Here is a 19,077-nt window from a genome sequence, read left to right as displayed (position 1 = left end):
CCGTGGGCATTCTACTTACCAATTACGTGCCGCCACGCGTCCCCTTTTTTATTGGCTAGGAGGTGCCGTGCGGGGTAGCTAGTTGAGTACGGGAGGCGTGCGATCAGACCCATTACACGTGTTCATCGGGAGGAGAGCCGTTTGACCTCTATCTGCTGCCCACCTCCCTCCCAACGTCTCCATTAATGGCGCCCGAGCCCCTGTTTCACGGCGTGGCTATGTCTCACTCAACTGAGATTTAAGAGAGAGAAAAGAAAATCCGAAAAGAAAGTTTTGCATGGATCTTGATGTAAGATCCGACGGACCTATATAGCATCAAATGCAACTTATAGCAAGACTGATGACTATAAGGACGATCACAGTGGATAATAAATTGTCTTACATATTTAGGAACATACTTAAAAAAGCCACATGCGGCAACGCCCGAAATACACAAGGGCAAAAGAAGAAGGAAGACAACGATCTGGCTCGTTGATCTCTACTTTCTTGATGCGTTGCTGCAGGCCACAGGAACTAGTCTCTGCGGCGAGCGACGATGAGCTCTTTTCGTGTCCTCAACATGCTGCTTGAGAACATCCATGTATTCCTCCACCAGCCTTTTGCGCTTGATGTGGAGCATGGCATTCTCGTCAATAAGTTTCTCGACAATGACGCCGGTCCTCTTCAACAAGGCACTGGTCTCCTCTTGCTGCTCCGCACTTCCGACGATCTTTGCCCTCAGTAGGTCGCGCTCGGCCCGGAGCTTCCCATTGCCCTCCCTTAGTTGCCAGATGACGCCGGTAGCCTGTTTAAAGGAGGCTTTCATGTCATCCCGCAACCTTGCCCAGCCGGAGATCTCATCCATCTGGCTATGGACGATCGCATGCATGCGCCTGTAAGAGTCCTCGCCTGCCCGCGAGACATTTTCCCAGGCCGCCGTGGCGCGGGAGGACATCTCTGCTGCATTCACGGCGCGACAGGACATCTCTGCTGCTTTCGCGGCGCGGCCGGACCAGTCCGTTGCATCGACGGCGTGGTGGGACCTCCGTGCTGCTTTGGCGGCGCGGCGGGACCTCTGTGCTGCTACGGCCGTGCGACGGGACATGTCAGCTGCTTTCGTGGTGAGGCGGGACATCTCTTGTGCTCCCGCTTCCATGCTCGCCTCTCCCTGGTGGCAATCTCTCGACCCAGAACTCATGCTGGCCATGGCAGATGGAAGGGAACGATGATGAATGACTTGTTTGTTTTTATGGATGAGGAGTTGAGGAGGAATGTGCAGTCATCTTGGAGTAGTAGTATTTATAACCAAGTACTAATACGCTCCTAAGGGGGAAACCGTTTAGGTTTTGATCGGTGTGAACAGTTTTGCAATTAAATATAGAGTGGTCGTAATTTGGAATGTGATGGGACGCAGGCTCAAAATTTATTGACGGTTCTACAATTTCTAAATGCGGCACTATTTCCGGACGGCGTAACGTGGGCATGCTTTCTCGGCCGCGTACGTGGTGTTTGCACCACAGGGTGCACCACAATAGGCAATGTCAGCACACGTCTTGTTCCAACAACCGTGCGCGCTTGTTATTACCATCGCGCACGCTTCTTTTAATTAGAATGTGTGCCCGTCTAGCGCACACACGTTGATCTGTCTAACTGTTTCTGTTTGTTGTGGCGAATCGCAAACATTTCATCTGTGTGAAATGTATGCCGTCAATCGCAGACACTTTGATTTTGCTGACCGTTTCTGTTGTGTTGCCTAATCGCAACAGTTAATCCTTCCGAAGCGTACGCCCTCAATCGTACACACCTTCATCTGGCTGCCTGTTTCTGTTGTTCCGCCTCATCACAAACAGTTAATCCGAGTGAATTGTATGCCGTATATCGCACACGCCTTCATCTGGCTGCCCGTTTCTGTTCTTATTCCTCATTGCAAACAGTTAATTGAATTGAACCGTATGCCCTGCATTGCACACGCAACTAAACTCCGAACCGTGTTTGATGGCTCCGCCATCGCAAATGTTTTGCATATTTTAGTGTCGCGTTAGCAGCATCTTGCAGTAGTGGCAGAATCACGATGAATGCTCTTAGCCAAATGACAAGAGATGATGATTCTGTTCACGTGGTTTTCTATGGATGTGGTGTTTAGGTGTTGTGGTTCTTGGTTCTGAGCCTTATTGATGGTGTCCCGGGTAGGGGGGCTCTCACCATGTCGACTCCCGGGCAAGTGGGCTGAGCTGACGACCCCCCTTGTCGGTTCTGTCTAGGCCACTTCGGGTAGCCCATGATGATTATACAGAAGACTCTAGAAGCCTTGGCGTTCAAGACAAAGGACTCTGTATCTGTGTATGACTCATCTTCATTGACGTAGCCAACTAGGACTCCTGTTATTCTAGGTCTCTGGTAACTTATACCAAAGCTAGGCTAATCGATGGACCATATTTTATGCAAACAACATTCTCATTGTAGATCACCTATACTTCGTACTCCATCCCTAATCAATACAAGAAAAAGCAGGACGTAGGGTATTACCTCTTGAAGAGAGCCCGAACCTGGGTAAAACCTCGTGTCCTTATCACCATCCTATCTAGACTACTAGTTTGGGACCCCCTACCCGAGATCCGTCGGAATTGACTGTCATTGGTGGCTGATGACCCACAAGTATAGGGGATCAATCATAGTCCTTTCGATAAGTAAGAGTGTCAAACCCAACAAGGAGTAGAAGGAAATGACAAGCGGTTTTCAGCAAGGTATTTTCTGCAAGCACTGAAATTATCGGTAACAGATAGTTTGATAGCAAGATAATTCATAACAAGTGACAAGTAGCAATAGTAAAAAAGGTGCAGTAAGGTAGCCCAATCCTTTTTATAGCAAAGGACATGCCGGAACTTTCTCTTATAGCAAGCAAAGTGTTCTTGAGGACACATGGGAATTCATCTAGGCACTTTCATCATGTTTATTTGATTCGTGTTCGCTCCTTTGATAATTTGATATGCGGGTGGACCGATGCTTGGGTGGTGTTCTTACTTGAACAAGCCTCCCACTTATGATTACCCCCTCTCGCAAGCATCTGCAACTACGATATAAGAATTAAGATAAATCTAACCATAGCATGAAACATGTGGATCCAAATCAGCCCCTTACAGAGTAGCGCATAAACTAGGGTTTAAGCTTCTGTCACTCTAGCAACCCATCATCTAATTACTACTCCACAATGTCTTCCCTTAGGCCCAATTATGGTGAAGTGTCATATAATCTATGTTCACATGACACCACTAAAGGAAGCAACAACATACATATCATCAAAATATCGAACGAATACCAAATTCACATGTTTACTTATAACCGGACTTCTCCCATGTCCTCAAGAACAAAAGTAACTACTCACAAATCATATTCATGTTCAAAATCATAGGGGTATTGAATATCATTAAGGATCTGAACATATAATCTTCCACCAAATAAACCAGCTAGCATCAACTACAAGATGTAATCAACACTACTAGCAACCCACGGGTGCCAATCTAAGGTTTTGAGACAAAGATTGAATACAAGAGATGAACTAGTGTTTGAGATGAGATGGTGCTGGTGAAGATGTTGATGAATATTGGTCCTCCCATGATGAGAGAATCGTTGGTGATGTTAATGGCTTCGATTTCCCCTCCTGGAGGGAAGTTTCCCCGGTGGAATCGCTCCACCGGAGAGCAAAACTGCTCCTGTCCAGGTTCCGCCTCGTGACGGCGACGCTTCATCCCAAAACCTTCCTCTTGATTTTTTTTCTAGGTCAAATGGCATCATATAGCAGAAGATGGTCTTAGGAGGCCTGCCAGGGGCCCCACAAGCTCGGGGGGGCGCCTTGGGGGGTAGGGGGTGTCCCGAGGCTTGGGGTTGCTTGGTGGGTCCCCCTCTGGTAATTCTTTTGCCGGTATTTTTTATATATTTCAAAATAAATCTCCATAAAATTTCGGGTCATTTGGAGTTGTGCAGAATAGGTATCTTTGATATATCCCTTTCCGGTCCAGAATTCCAGCTGCCAGCAATCTCCCTCTTCATGTGAAACTTGCAAAATAAGAGAGCAAACACTGGTGTGCGTCGGTCCTAAACAAACGGTTTTTTTACCCCTTTCCGCGACGGCATTTGGAACCGTCGCCAAGTGAGTGTGGGCGATAGGGGGGTCCTTCCCACACGACCCAGAAACCGTCGGGGATATGCCCTCCTGGCACACACGTTCGGCAAAATGAGGTCGTGTGCGACCGGCGAGCACTCAAATACGGAAATACGTACAGTAGAGCTAAAAAATACAATTATACGTCGAAATTGTTTCCGGTCGCAAGTACATTCCACACAGTCAGTCCCCGCTAAATGTTTCCGTTCGTATGCACATCCCACACAATCGCTCCAAGGAAAACGTTTCCGTTCACAGGTACATCACACACAATTTTTCCTGTTAAATCGTTTGCGTTATTGAATGTATCACACACGGTCCGTAGAAGAAACTGTGTGGCAAAGGATGTCCATGACACACAGTTTTTATGTGGTAAACGTTTTGCGCAAGGTGGCCTAACGCAAATAGTTTTCAAGAGAAATTCGTGTGTGATTGTTCATTGATCCAACATGGTTTATTCCTAGAAACTGTGTGCGTTGCCTGAGGTTATCGCCCACGGTATTTTTTCAACAACCGTTTGCAATATCAAAACCCAATTAGCAGGCTAATTCGCCATTAGCAGGCTAATTGCCCTATTATTAATAATCCATTTATTAATCTAATTGACATTCATATTAAGCACACAATATATTTCATTTCCATATTAAGGAAGCAGAATTTCATAATTGAAATATATTAGAGTACAACATGATATAGCTTCAGCACTCAGCTACCCCATTACACAATTGCACCAGTAGCAAGTTCCACATGCAACATGTAGAACCTTTCTAAATTAGCATCATAGACGGTATATAGACAGATGCATCTCATCTGGAAAACTGCTGAAGCGGAAGGCGAATATTGAGCCTTCATTCATGTTGAAGGTCTTTGCAACTTTAGGCCAGTGCCTGTGGATGATTGACCGTCCGTCATTCGTCCTCTTCAGGAACACTTCAATATTGAACCGTGGGTGTTGTATGAAAACCTTCCTCGCCTCCTGACCATAGAGGTGGTTTGAGAGGTAATCATCAGTGAACTGTTTTGGAAAGGCCTGAAAACAAGGATGTGCATAAATATCTTCTCTATATTGGAAATGGGGCAAAGGAATAAAAAAAGGCAAGGTATAATAGTTAGTACCATCTTGTAGTGAACTGATGTCTTCTTCATTGTGCAGACAAAGATCTTGTTGTTTTTTGTCGCTAATTTCTTTATCCTAACAATCTTTCTGAGTTTCTTGATTTGATTGATATTCATGGACAACTCATTTCCCCATATGCAAAAAGGGTCGAACAGTGGGTCAAAACCTCTGACAGCAGGACCTACATGTGCAAGACCAAATTGTTAAAAACCAAAATATTAGAATGGTTCCTACAATTGCACAATAATGTGCTATTAGACAACGGACCATGCACGTGTTAACCTCGATTGTAAACCTCAGTGCTTCCCATTGTTTCCCTGCAACACATATAAGGTAGTTAGTCATCAGGTTAAGTAAGGGTTCGCATGCTATCAGTAAAATATGTTGATGAAAAATAAGCACATTGCAGATTCATCAGATTAATTGAAGCCACACGGAAAACCCATTTACCCAAACCAAGCATGATTAAGAACTAGGAAATATAGCACTTGTATATGTTTCTCATGTATTAAGTGCAGCCAAATTCGATTTATTCCTCACATGCACAACAATACAAAATTCTACCCACGACAATTGGACATCGCATTGCAGAATTGAACCAAGCAGTTAAATAAACACCACAACAAATGAACCAAACATTAACTGAGCACCACATTGCACAATATAACATTGAACCAAGCAGTTAACTAAACACCACAACAAATGAACCAAACATTAACTGAGCACCACATTGCACAATATAACATACTCCTAATAGAAGATCAGAGAGTTAACCAAATAGCTAACTACAGCCAATTGTAGCAATTGTATTTGTTTCTCATGTATTTACTACAACCAAATTCAATTTATTCCTCACATGGTATACAATAACAGAATGCACCCACAATTTCGTAAAGATAAGTTCGATTTATTTCTCACATGGAAGGCAATACAAAATTGTAGCCTGAAGAATTGAACATCACATTTATAGAATTGAACCAAACAGTTAACTGAAGACGACAACTAATTAATAAAACAATTAATAAGTGAGCAGCACACTGCACGACATATAGAACATATACACTAGCGCAACAGATTGCATGGTGAAATTAGATAGCACAATTCACTAGATTTTGTGAAGGAAAGGCAGGAGCAGCACACACAACGGGTAAACCGAGCATGCTTAACCGGCATAGCTAGCAATTGGCAAGGTGCTCCTCCAAGATCTGGGGGTCGGCACGAATGGCAGCCATCGTGACCTCATCCGCGCGTGCGGCCGCGATTTGCTTCTCCGCTGCCAAATGCTCCTTGAGGTCCTGGCTATACTGCGTGCACCATGGCTTAGGCCAACGCTTATTTGGTGGAGGGGTCGGTGATTTGGGTGGAAGGTGTCGCGCTCCGGCGGTCGGGGCATGTGGGATGTGGAAGGAGGAGGAGGATGGGGGTCGGGTGTGGATTACCTGCCTGGATAGAGGAGGCCGAGCAGCGTGAAGGAGGGTCGCCGGCGAGGAGGCGGCGGCGTTGCAAACAAGGAGTGAAGGTTTCAACTTGGAAAGGAAGGCGGAAAGAGGGGAAATGTGGCTTTTGGTAAGGGGGAGGGGTGGGGAGGTAGATATTTCTGCGGAAGCCGAAAATTTGGAATCGCTTCAGCCAAAAAACTGGTGCGCAAAGTGTCATCAGACACGGTCCCTTATTTAGAACTGTGTACGATATGTGGACATCACAAACGATTCAGATAGCTTAACCCGTGTGTGATGAGTTTGAACATCAAAAGTTTTGGTTCGAATTTCCATGGTTAAAGTGGTCATCCACGTCATTGCATAATTTGGGTACACAAAGGAGACTATAGCACACCCACACTTCTTAATCGAGCAAGTTCAGCAATTAAACAGAGCTAGCTGACCTAAACATTACTCTAACAAATTAAAGACTGGCGCTCTTAATTAAACAAAACAAAGAGTACTACTACGGCTGGTGCTCGTCAATCTCCGCCGCCGCCTCCATGTCCAGCTCATGCCCGACGGTCTCCTGGGTAAGGGGCTCCAGGGAATCCATCGCACCATACTCGGCAAGCATCTCGCCATCCGCGTCCGCCATCTCTTTGGAAAAGGCCGCCACGAGCTGGGCGTGGGCGGACGCGATCTGGCCTTGGACGGGCTCCGTCGTCGTAAGGTATGCGGCAGAGGAACGGACGGCTGCTCGAACGCTCTTGGCAATTGCCAGCTCTTCGGCCGTGGGTTGCCGACCGTTGTTGAAGAAGCTTCGTTCAATTTGTGCGGTGACCGCCAGGAGCTGGGCGTGGGCGGCCTCGACATGGTCATGGGCGGCCTCCATCAGGGCTAAGGCCGCCGCTGTGGAACGAACATCTTTTGTGCCGCTCTCACGAGTTGCTATCCCCGAGGCAAATGTTGCTGCCGCCACCTGAGAAGCAACAGCGGACGTTTGGGCTGCCTTTGCCGCCCGGTCGCAAATTGCGGCCGCGCTCATGCACCTTGTTAGCACGTGCATGGCGGCTGCGGCCGCGCTCTCGCCGGAGTGGGCCACCGAAGTTGCCCTCACGACGCAGGTCGTCGTGCCCATCTTTCACCGGCGACGATTGAACAGTGAAATGATATTTGGGGAGCGAGCTAGTGTGCTTGAGACGCCGGCTGTGGACTGTAGCCGATGCACCTTCTCGCGTAAGCCATAGGCGTACTATACACCGACGGTGCTCCAAGATATTTTGTACTACATCTCACACGGTTGCTGATAATAAACTGTGTGCGATCTACTTGATTTTTCATCTTGATTTGAATTACATAATGGGGTCACAGCGGCAATGGATGGTGTTTGAATTGCCAGACCTTTTATCTGGAGTGAACATGCAACTATATGTGTGTCGTAAATTGCTATTATTCAGGGTTCGTTTGAACATTTTATACATTAAATTAGTTTTCTAGCCATTCCAGGTGAACAATTCAAATTTGAAATACATGCACATGCTCCAGTGCATATAAATTGGTTGAAAAATCAAATATGTGTCCTTGGGTGCATGCTTAGGTCCCATGCAAGAAATGGGAATGAATTTCAAACACCAGGGCACCGTTGATTGCCGGCAAAACATTGAGATGTCTGGTTTTAAATTCTAGTAAATCCAAAACTCGTCTGAAATTCATGAAACTTGGCATGCTATCATGGAGCGGCATCAACATGCCGTGGTACAAATTTTGTCCCATTTGGGGCAGGTTTGGGTATATGCTTCTCACAAACCGGAGCTTCTCACAACAAGCATGATGGTTTTCGGTAGGGAACGTCCCACCATTGGGGACGAAACGATATCCATTGCCTCTTATTGCTTTCAATTTTTTTCTCGTGTCAACATAGAACAACAGGAGTGTTGTGTGATTTTTCGTGATTTTTCGGGGTTCGTTTGGACATTTTTATGCATTAACTGAGTTTTCAATGCATTTTATGTGCATAATTCAAATTTGAACTACATGCACATGCTCCAGTGCATATAAATTGGTTGAAAAATCAAATATGTGTCCTTGGGTGCATGCTTAGGTCCCATGCAAGAAATGGGAATGAATTTCAAACACTGGGGCACCGTTGATTGCCAGCAAAACATTGAGATGCCTAGTTTTTAAATTCTAGTAAATCCAAAACTCAACTGAAATTCATGAAACTTGGCATGCTATCATGGAGCGGCATCAACATGCCGTGGTACAAATTTTGTCCCATTTGGGGCAGGTTTGGGTATATGCTTCTCACAAACCGGAGCTTCTCACAACAAGCATGATGGTTTTCGGTAGGGAACGTCCCCCTTTGGGGACGAAACGATATCCATTGCCTCTTATTGCTTTCAATTTTTTTTCTCGTGTCAACATAGAACAACACGAGTGTTGTGTGATTTTTTGTGATTTTTCGGGGTTCATTTGGACATTTTTATGCATTAACTGAGTTTTCAATGCATTTTATGTGCATAATTCAAATTTGAACTACATGCACATGCTCCAGTGCATATAAATTCGTTGAAAAATCAAATATGTGTCCTTGGGTGCATGCTTAGGTCCCATGCAAGAAATGGGAATGAATTTCAACCACCGGGGCACCGTTGATTGCCGACAAAACATTGACATGCCTGGTTTTGAAATTCTAGTAAATCCAAAACTCGTCTGAAATTCATGAAACTTGGCATGCTATCATGGAGCGGCATCAACATGCCGTGGTACAAATTTTATCCCATTTGGGGCAGGTTTGGGTATATGCTTCTCAAAAACCGGAGCTTCTCACAACAAGCATGATGGTTTTCGGTAGGGAACGTCCCACCTTTGGGGACGAAACGATATCCATTGCCTCTTATTGCTTTCAATTTTTTTCTCGTGTCAACATAGAACAATAGGAGTGTTGTGTGACTTTTTGTGATTTTTCGGGGTTCGTTTGGATATTTTTATGCATTAACTGAGTTTTCAATGCATTTTATTTGCATAATTCAAATTTGAACTACATGCACATGCTCCGGTGCATATAAATTGGTTGAAAAATCAAATATGTGTCCTTGGGTGCATGCTTAGGTCCCATGCAAGAAATGAGGATGAATTTCAAACACCGGGGCACCGTTGATTGCCGGCAAAACATTGAGATGCCTGGTTTTTAAATTCTAGTAAATCCAAAACTCGTCTAAAATTCATGAAACTTGACATGCTATCATGGAGCGGCATCAACATGCCGTGGTGCAAATTTTGTCCCATTTGGGGCATGTTTGGGTATATGCTTCTCACAAACCGGAGCTTCTCACAACAAGGATGATGGTTTTCGGTAGGGAACGTCCAACTTTGTGGACGAAACGATATCCATTGCCTCTTATTGCTTTCAATTTTTTTTCTCGTGTCAACATAGAACAACAGGAGTGTTGTGTGAATTTTTGTGATTTTTCGGGGTTCGTTTGGACATTTTTATGCATTAACTGAGTTTTCAATGCATTTATGTGCATAATTCAAATTTGAACTACATGCACATGCTCCAGTTCATATAAATTGGTTGAAAAATCAAATATGTGTCCTTGGGTGCATGCTTAGGTCCCATGCAAGAAAGGGGAATGAATTTGAAACACCAGGGCACCGTTGATTGCCGGCAAAACATTGAGATGCCTAGTTTTTAAATTCCAGTAAATCCAAAATTCTGTTAACCATTCACGTGACGCCACGTGTCTTGGTTTTAATGGCTGTAGGAGGTGCCGTGCGGACAGCTGCTTGACCTTGACTGAACGGGAGGCGTGCGAGCGACGTCCGGTGCGCAGGCTAACCGAGAGGCGTGCAAGTCCTTGAGTGCGCAGGCTCACCGGGAAGCGTGCGAGCTGTACGCAGCGCAGGCTCACTGGGAAGCGAGCCCTTTGACTTCCATGGCCGCCCGCCTTACTCGCATCCTCTCCATTAATGGCGCCCAAGCCGCAGTTTAATTCGCTTTTTAAATATAAAACACTCATCGCAAATGTTTTAGTTAGAACACCCGTATGCAAACCGACAACTTCCCCAGGAAGCCAAGAGAAAATGTGCCGAGCAGGATTTCTGCAACTCTTGATCGCAAACGTTTTAGATAGAACACCCGTATGCAAAGTGAGAGCAGCGCAGGATTTGTGCATCCCTTCAACGCAAACGGTTGTTTTGGATGACCCGTGTGCAACCGCGTACAAACAATTTGGTAAGATTTGTCAATCCTTGTAACACTGCGATTTGTCAAAATATGAAGCTAAAAATCACTAGCAGTATCTAATTTTTGCAACTAAAATTCAGTAATTAAGCATAGATTTCATTCATAAATTAAGCAGTCATTCTTATTTATACAAACAGTTCAACTCGACAGCTGAACCGACCAAACTTTTCCCCAATTGTTGCCAACCACGTACTGGAATAGCTAGTTCAACTATATATACTAGCTAATTTTAAGTATGTTGTACAGTTCCACCACATCTATAGTCAGATGAACTGAAAAAATAGCCCCTAAATACTACTACTACTGCGGAGGGGCTTTGTACTACTTCCGGCTGCCTCTCCTCTGCCGAGCGCGCTTCGTAAGAGGCGGAGGAGGAGGAGCCTACTGACGAGCTGGGCAACCGCAATGTGGTGCCTCCCGCTAATGCAGCTTCAGCGACGCTCGCCTCGAACGCCCTCTGCCGCTCTAGACGACCCCTCTTGAAGCGGTGGTTCTCCACGTAGATCTCCTGATTCCTCGCCTCTGAGATGGCGTGTGCCACAGCCACTGCAGCGGTAAGGCTCTTTGCATGCTCGACGAGGTGCTCCTCCTCCTCCCGCAGGAACTCGGTGTACCGTGCAAGGTCCCTGTCGCACGTGCGGGCATCCACCTCCGCTTCCCGCCTTCGGGCGGCGGTGGCGAAGTGGGGTGATGACCCCGGCGGTCGACGGTGGGTTGGCGACCACGGCGGCCAATGACAGGGTGGCGGCCATGACCACCACCTCCCGCCTTCGGACCGCAGTGGCGGAGCGGGTGATGGCCACAGTGGCCGGCAGTGGGGTGGCGGCCACGACGGCCATCTCCCGCCTTCGGGCCGCGGCGGCGGAGCGGGTGATGGCCCTGGCTTTCGAGGTGGTGTGGCGGCAACGGCGGCCGGCAACGGCGGCCGGCAACAGCTGCCGACGGGCACCGGTGGCGGAGCATGTGGTGGGTGTTCCGCGCACACCCAACAGGGACGCCACGTGCACTACACTACGCCGGGGACTGCGCCGCTGCCGCGGTGTAGCCTCCCAGCTGGAGCTGTCCTCTGATGACGGCGGAGTGGTTGAGCGACGACGACGGACCGGTGCCATTGGCGAATGTGGGAGAAGCAGATGAGATAAGCTACAGGGATGGAGGGGAAAATGCGACGTAGGACTCGCCGGCCGCGAGGGTTTTTATAGCAGGCCAGTAACCATTGGGATTTTGGGGGATTTCACCGAGTCGGGCAGGAAGCTTGCGCGGGAACCTGCGAGGTTGCTCGGGAACGGGCTCACCCACATTTCATTGGCGCCACCGTTTGGCAAAAAGAACGCCCCCGCGCGTTGCGCAAGCTTGCGCTGTAAGCCGTTTGCGGCAGCGGGGTGACAAGACGTGCGAGAGGAGGACGAAAGGCCACGTACACATACGGTTAATAAAAAAGTTTGCGATTTAATTACCTACTATACCACCGTCCTGGTTTATAAGTATGATTTAACTAATAAAATACAAATGCACGTCGCAAAGATTATATAGTTGGATTTGTATTTGAACATAGTTTCCAATTATATAATTTTTAAAACATGCATTAAAATTTTGTTGGTTAAATTTGAGGGCAAACTATGGCACATAATATAAAGGAGACTATAGACTAGACGGAGGTGGTACCACACGACCGCTCTCTACGCAGCGATGCAACTGTCGGCCGGCTTGTAGGCGACCATTTCCTACGTGTTCAACTGCTCCATGCGTGTGGTTGCTTGCGGTTCAGGCGGCCGCGGCGCGCTCTGCTCTCGCGTCCCTCCGGGTGCTCTGCCCTCGTCCCTCCACGCACGCTACCAGTGTTTTGGGCCGGCGCACGATCACACACGTCCGTGTGCAAGCGGTTGCGCCGGGCGCGGCGCGACGATGCAGTTACCCGCTGCAAAAACTACCATGCGGACGCGCCGAGAATCCATACCGCCCGGTCACCTTTTATTCCTGCAGCCATTTACCTCCATCTCTCATCTCACACGACACAATAAGCACACCCATGAGGACACATACAGAGAGGACATCCAGCGGTTCCAATGGCGCTCTCCGTGGCTCCAATGGCGCTCCCAGCGGCCGACGACGACAACGGCGGGCAGTTCACCACGCATCACATAGTGGACACCCACATGAGGGGTAAGGCCCTCTCGGTGGTGTACACGAACGATCCGGTCTCGGTGGGGAGCTCCATCCAAACTATGGGGCAGTTCCTTGCCGAGGACAAGTACCGAGTGGTCGGCTTCGACCTCGAGTACACCATCGGTCGTGCCGGGCACGATCAGAAGGTTGCCGTCGCCCAGTTGTGCGTGGGACATGACGTCCTCGTCTACCACTTCCACCTTGCCACAAGGCCTTGCGAGCATTTCTCCAGGTTTATCAAGAGCTCCGACTACAGTTTCGCTACGGTGGACACCACCAATGATCTAAAAGCGCTCAAGGTTTCGGACTTGAAATGCCCGAATCTTGTCAACACACAGCACCACTACATGGTCTGGGGCAGCGACAAAAGCAAACTGAACTCCCTGGTTGACCTCGCCTCGGCCATCATCAACCCCTACTACGTGAAGATGAAGCAAGAGAGCAATAAGGACAAGAACGCCTGGCACAGTGTGTGGCATAAGAGACTGGATGAACAACATGTCAAGTACGTGGCCATGGACGCGTACACAAGCTACGAGATGTACAGGCGGATCGTTGACATGAGGAACTGTCTTCTTCCTGACCCAGACGAGGGATGGAGCCACATAGCAGTGGCGGGAGCGTCACAAGAAGTAGATGACTAGACGATCGTTTCTCCTACTTTAGAATGCATGCAATTGTTTATTGAGGTGTGTGCGAATGATCTGTATAGTCACTTATGTAATTGGATGTTTATTTCAGTTATATATATACATGTTATTCTACTGTAGACAGAGCAATTCACATGGCTTATTAGCAGCAATCGTCTGTGTTATTATTGGTCTTCGCACACATTTCAGATTACGGACCTGTTTGCTGCGTATCACACACATCTTGTTCAGTTGAACCGTTTCCATTGTGTTGCCTAATCACACACAGTTCATCCCAGTGAACTGTATGCTGTATATCGCACACGCCTTCATCTGGCTGCCCGTTTCTTTTGTGCCTCCTCATCCCAAATAGTTAATTGAGCTGAACCGTATGCCCTGCATCACACACGCAACTAAATTCTGAACCGTGTTTGATGCATCTGTCATCGCAAACGTTTTGCACCTTTTTTGACGGTTTTTTACACCACCGTTTGCGATTATGGCATCGCACACAGTTTCGTCGAAGGGTCTCTGATCGTAGTGTCGCGTTTGGACCATCCTGCAGTAATGAAAGGCATAAGAATTGTATCATAAAGCGAAATAACAATCCAAATTGCAATAAATATCAACAGGAAAACATGATGCAAAATGGACGTATCAGTGGACCATGTAGGTCCTGCTACGTAGTTGCAGCGATTCAATGGACATTCAAATCGGTTTTGGCGCAATATGCGTGCTGGACGAATCTTGGTTGTCGACTCAACTGGTCACCTCGGCCAGGTCGAGGACTATGCCCCATATTGGATCTGTCAGAGATTGATGGGCGTCTTCATGAACTTCAATCTCAACCAAGATCATGGAAAAAATCGTCCATGGAGCTCAGGGGCTCAACGTCAACTTCGCCCTCGCTTGACCGTACATAATTTCTAGGCAGCGGATTTGTTTTAGCCGTCCCTGCCCAATTGAGCCTCATTTTAATGATTTCTTCAGTTGAGTTATTCATTATTGAGTCTACAACGACCCTGGAAAATTTCATCGCGTGCCGACGTAGGAATCTCCACCAATTGCCGATATACCGAGACCCTGTTGGATTTGGAGGGAAATCCGCGCGACTTCGGGAGAAAGAGTCTAGCTGCCAACTCTGGCCTCCTTTGGAAGATACAACTGTTCAGATCATGCAGAATTGTCATATCGACAACCCTCAAAATTTGAGGGCGATCCGACGGTACAAACTCTTGAGGGGATCCTGATGAGTGCATCAACTTTTTAATAGGTTTTCTGCGTGAAAACAAATCGGACATGAATTCATCTTTTTCATGAACGGGCAATCAGACGTCTTTTCTAGATAATTTTTCATTGAGTATCATGTTTTTTTTCATACACGTCCCTAAAATTTTGAGCCTTTTTCGAGGTGCTCTTCACTGTCTCACCAGTTTCACATCGGGCCAACCTTGTTGCTCCATGGATGTCGACCCACGCTAGCCATGTGATGCCCACAAGTATAGAGGATCAATCATAGTCCTTTTGATAAGTAAGAGTGTCGAACCCAACGAGGAGCAGAAGGAAATGGTAAGCGGTTTCTAGCAAGGTATTCTCTGCAAGTGTTGTAAGATAGTTCTGAAAGATAGAATATAGCAAGATAATTGATAGCAAGTAAAAAGTAACCAAAGTAACAAGGTGCAGCAAGGTGGCCCAGTCCTTAATATCGCAAAGGACAAGCAGGTGATACTTCTTATAGTGATTAACATGCTCATGAGGACACACGGGAATTTCATCTAGTTACTTTCACCATGATTCATCGACTTACGTTCATTGCCTTGATAAGTCGTTATGTGGCTGGACCGGAGCTAAGGTGTTGTTCTTACTTGATGAGGGCCTGCAACTACAACATGGATTAGTTGTAGCCTTTTTGAAGTAAGAGTATCGATCCCACTGGGAGCACAGGAACAAACGTTTACCTCTTGTGGTGAATTATGTATTATTGTTCCTGCGGATAATTATAGACTTAAATCAAAGTTAGGGTGTATATAAATTGTAATCGAGCAGTGAGATGAATTTTGAAGTATATAGCATAAATTAAATAAAGAGCAATGACTAAAGTGACTAATAAGAAAACAGAGGAGTAAGGCATCCTCAGGGAGTCCAGAATCCCCATTGGTATGTTTCTACCGCACTGCTACTTCTTGAGCTTGCATTGGTTTTTCCCTTGAAGAGGAAAGGGTGATGCAGCAAAGTAGAGATAAGTATTCCCTTAGTTGTGAACCAAGGTATCAATCCAGTAGAAGGAACACACAGGGCACCAATGGTTGCACCTACACAAACAAACAAATACTTGCACCCAACGCGATAAAGGGGTTGTCAATCCCTTGACGGTTACTTGCAAGGATGAGATCTGATAGAGACATGTATAAAAGATAAATAAAAGTGCAAAACAAAGTAAAGGTAAATAAATTGCAGCAAGGTATTTTTGGGTTTTTGGTTTTGTAGATCTAAAATAATATGATAAAAGATAGACCCGGGGGCCATAGTTTTCACTAGAGGCTTCTCTCTTGAAAGAATGCATACGGTGGGTAAACAAATTACGGTTGAGCAATGATAGAAAAACACATAGTTGTGACGATATCTAAGGCAATGATCATTACTATAGGCGTCACGTCCATGACAAGTAGACCGACTCCTACCTGCGTCTACTACTATTACTCCACACATCGACCGCTTTCCAACATGCATCTAGTGTATTAAGTTAACAAGAATGGAGTAACGCCTTAAGAAAGATGGCATGATGTAGAGGGATAGATCCAATCAATATGAATAAACCCCACCTTTTTATACTTAATGGCATGTCCCTTTCTGTCACTAGGAATAAGCACCACAAGATTGAACTCATTACAAAGCACCTCTCCCATGGCAAGAAAAATCAATCTAGTTGGCCTAACCAAATCAATAGATCAAAGAGAAATACAAAGATATCTTAATCATGCATAAAAGAGTTCAGAGAAGACTCAAATAATATTCATAGATAATCAGATCATAAAATACACAATTCATCAGATCTCAAGAAATGAACCGCAAAAGAAGATTACATCGAATAGATCTCCAAGAACATCGAGGAGAACATTGTACTGAAGATCAAAGAGAGAGATGAAGCCATCTAGCTACTAGCTATGGACCCATAGGTCTATGCTAAACTACTCACATATCATCCGAAGGGCGGCAAGGTTGATGTAGAGGCCTGTCGGATTTCGGGTTCCGACAAAACCGTTGAGGTTCGAACACTTGGGTGCGCACGAAGATCTCTCGCCCCTCTAGCTCGCCCGCAACATAATCTCACAGCCTAGCTCGACGAACCCAAAGAACAAAGGGACACAAGATTTATACTGGTTCGGGCCACCGTTGTGGTGTAATACCCTACTCCAGTGTGGTGTGGTGGATTGCCTCTTGGGCTGAGGATGATCAGTACAAGGGAAGAACAGACTCCTGAGGAGAGGCGCTCTTGTGCTCGGTGAGCTTGTGTGGGTGTGGATGGTCTAGTCCCAGATGACTTGCCTCCTATGGTGATGGCTAGTCCTATTTATAGAGGCCCTGGTCCTCTTCCCAAATATTGAGCGGGAAGGGATGCCACAACGGCCAATTTGAAGGGGGACAGCTAGTACAAGCTATCCTGACTAAAGGTGGTCTTCGCCTGCCAAAGGCTCTGGTGATGATACCGTCTTGGGCTCCACGGTGACCTACGTCTTGCCGTCCTTCTGGTCTTGGTCTCGTTGCACCGATATGGAAAGCTTTGCCTGATGCCTCGGGACTCCTCGCCTGCGCTTGCCCCCTTTAGCACCAAAGAGGAAACGAGGACACTGTGTGCGCTAGCGCCCGACTGGCCTTGGTCGTCATGCCTTACGTCACGGGAACCTCGCGAGGTTCCCCATGCCTTGATTTCTCCGCCCCTCGCGAGCCAGCCTGGTGAGGCTGCCCCCGAGGAGGTCTTGTGTCGTCCGCCTCGCTAGGCTTGGCCCCTCACGAGGGTCTTGGGTGTTTGCTGGTGAAGATGGGCCGTACAGGGCCGCTGGTGGAGCCACTCCGCGGGCCGCAGGCAGGCAAGTCTGGGGACCCCCGTTCCTAGAACACCGACAATAGCCCCCGGGCCCAAGGCGCGCTCGGACTTGGCTTCAGGGCGAAGCCAAAGGGAAGTGCGGAGCGCCGCGGGCCCCAAGAACCTGCGACCTTGGTCAACGCGTGGCGATTGATTGGACGTGGGCGTCTCCGCCTCCCCATGCTGCCTTGGCAACCACCCGACTTGACGAGTCCCTGTTGCATGCAAGGAAAAACCATCATTACCTGTGATCGTGGGGATCGCTGGTTGGCCTTCTCCTGCTATAAATGAGGAGGGGGGCGGATCCCCCGTCGCACATCTCTTCCCGCTCCGCTTGCTCCTTCTCCCTTGCTCCATTGCCAGCAGCGACTCCCATGGCGCCGATTCAAAGGTTCTCGGACGCGGAGAAGGGAAATACCCCCCGCGGCGAGCCCAGGCCACTTCCACCAAAGAAGAGGCCAGTCCCCTGCCGTGACGTAGTCGGGAGGCTGGAGGTGACAAGGCCTTGGTGCGAGCGGCCACCTCCCGGGTATCCACTGTCCCTGTAAGCCCAAGCCGAGGGCTCTGGAGGAAGAGGCGGAGGGCGGCACCGCCCGCGCCGCAGCCATGGTGGCCGCGTCGTGGTGACACACACCGTCGCCCCACGGGTCCACGCCGCGGACTCCTCGCGCGAACTCGTGATGTGGGCGGCGATGCCTCCGTGCACCTGGATCCGCTTCCCACAAGTCTTCACCACCGAGATGCCGCCGAGGGGGCCCCTAGAGCTTTGGCTACAGCACGCCGACTGCGACGCCCCGGCGACATGAGCGGAGGTTGAAGTTGTTTCTCCGGGCAAAATCTTCATGACCCGCGGCTGGGGTGAGGTTGCCCGGGTTTGCCGTACGGAGGGCGCCCTCGCGATCCACTTCGAGTACGACGGCGCCTCCACGATGTTCTTCAAGGTCTTCGACGCAGAAGGCCATCGCTTGGAGTGCTGCCCCGGAGAGGGCCGCCTGGACGGCGCCGCGGCAGGAACCGGGCCTGCCGCCCGCCTCGCCAGCGGCTCATCAAGCCGCAGCTGCGCCGCTTGGGAGTCCAGTGACTCTCCCGAGCCCTACGAGACTCCGGAGATGAGCGACGACAGCTACGTGCCCCCGAGCTCTTGCCGTGCCCGGAGCAAGGCCGCAGCGTCCCGCTGCCGCCGTCGCTGATCTGGATGGGGTTGGCACCAGCCTCCCGTGGCCCACTGTTGATGATGGCGTCGGCCGCGCCGGCATGTGTAGATAGGACCTCT

The sequence above is a fragment of the Triticum aestivum genome, chromosome 4D (genome assembly GCF_018294505.1).
Source record: "Triticum aestivum cultivar Chinese Spring chromosome 4D, IWGSC CS RefSeq v2.1, whole genome shotgun sequence".
NCBI classification, from domain to species: domain Eukaryota; kingdom Viridiplantae; phylum Streptophyta; class Magnoliopsida; order Poales; family Poaceae; genus Triticum; species Triticum aestivum.
This window is presented reverse-complemented; position numbering follows the sequence as displayed.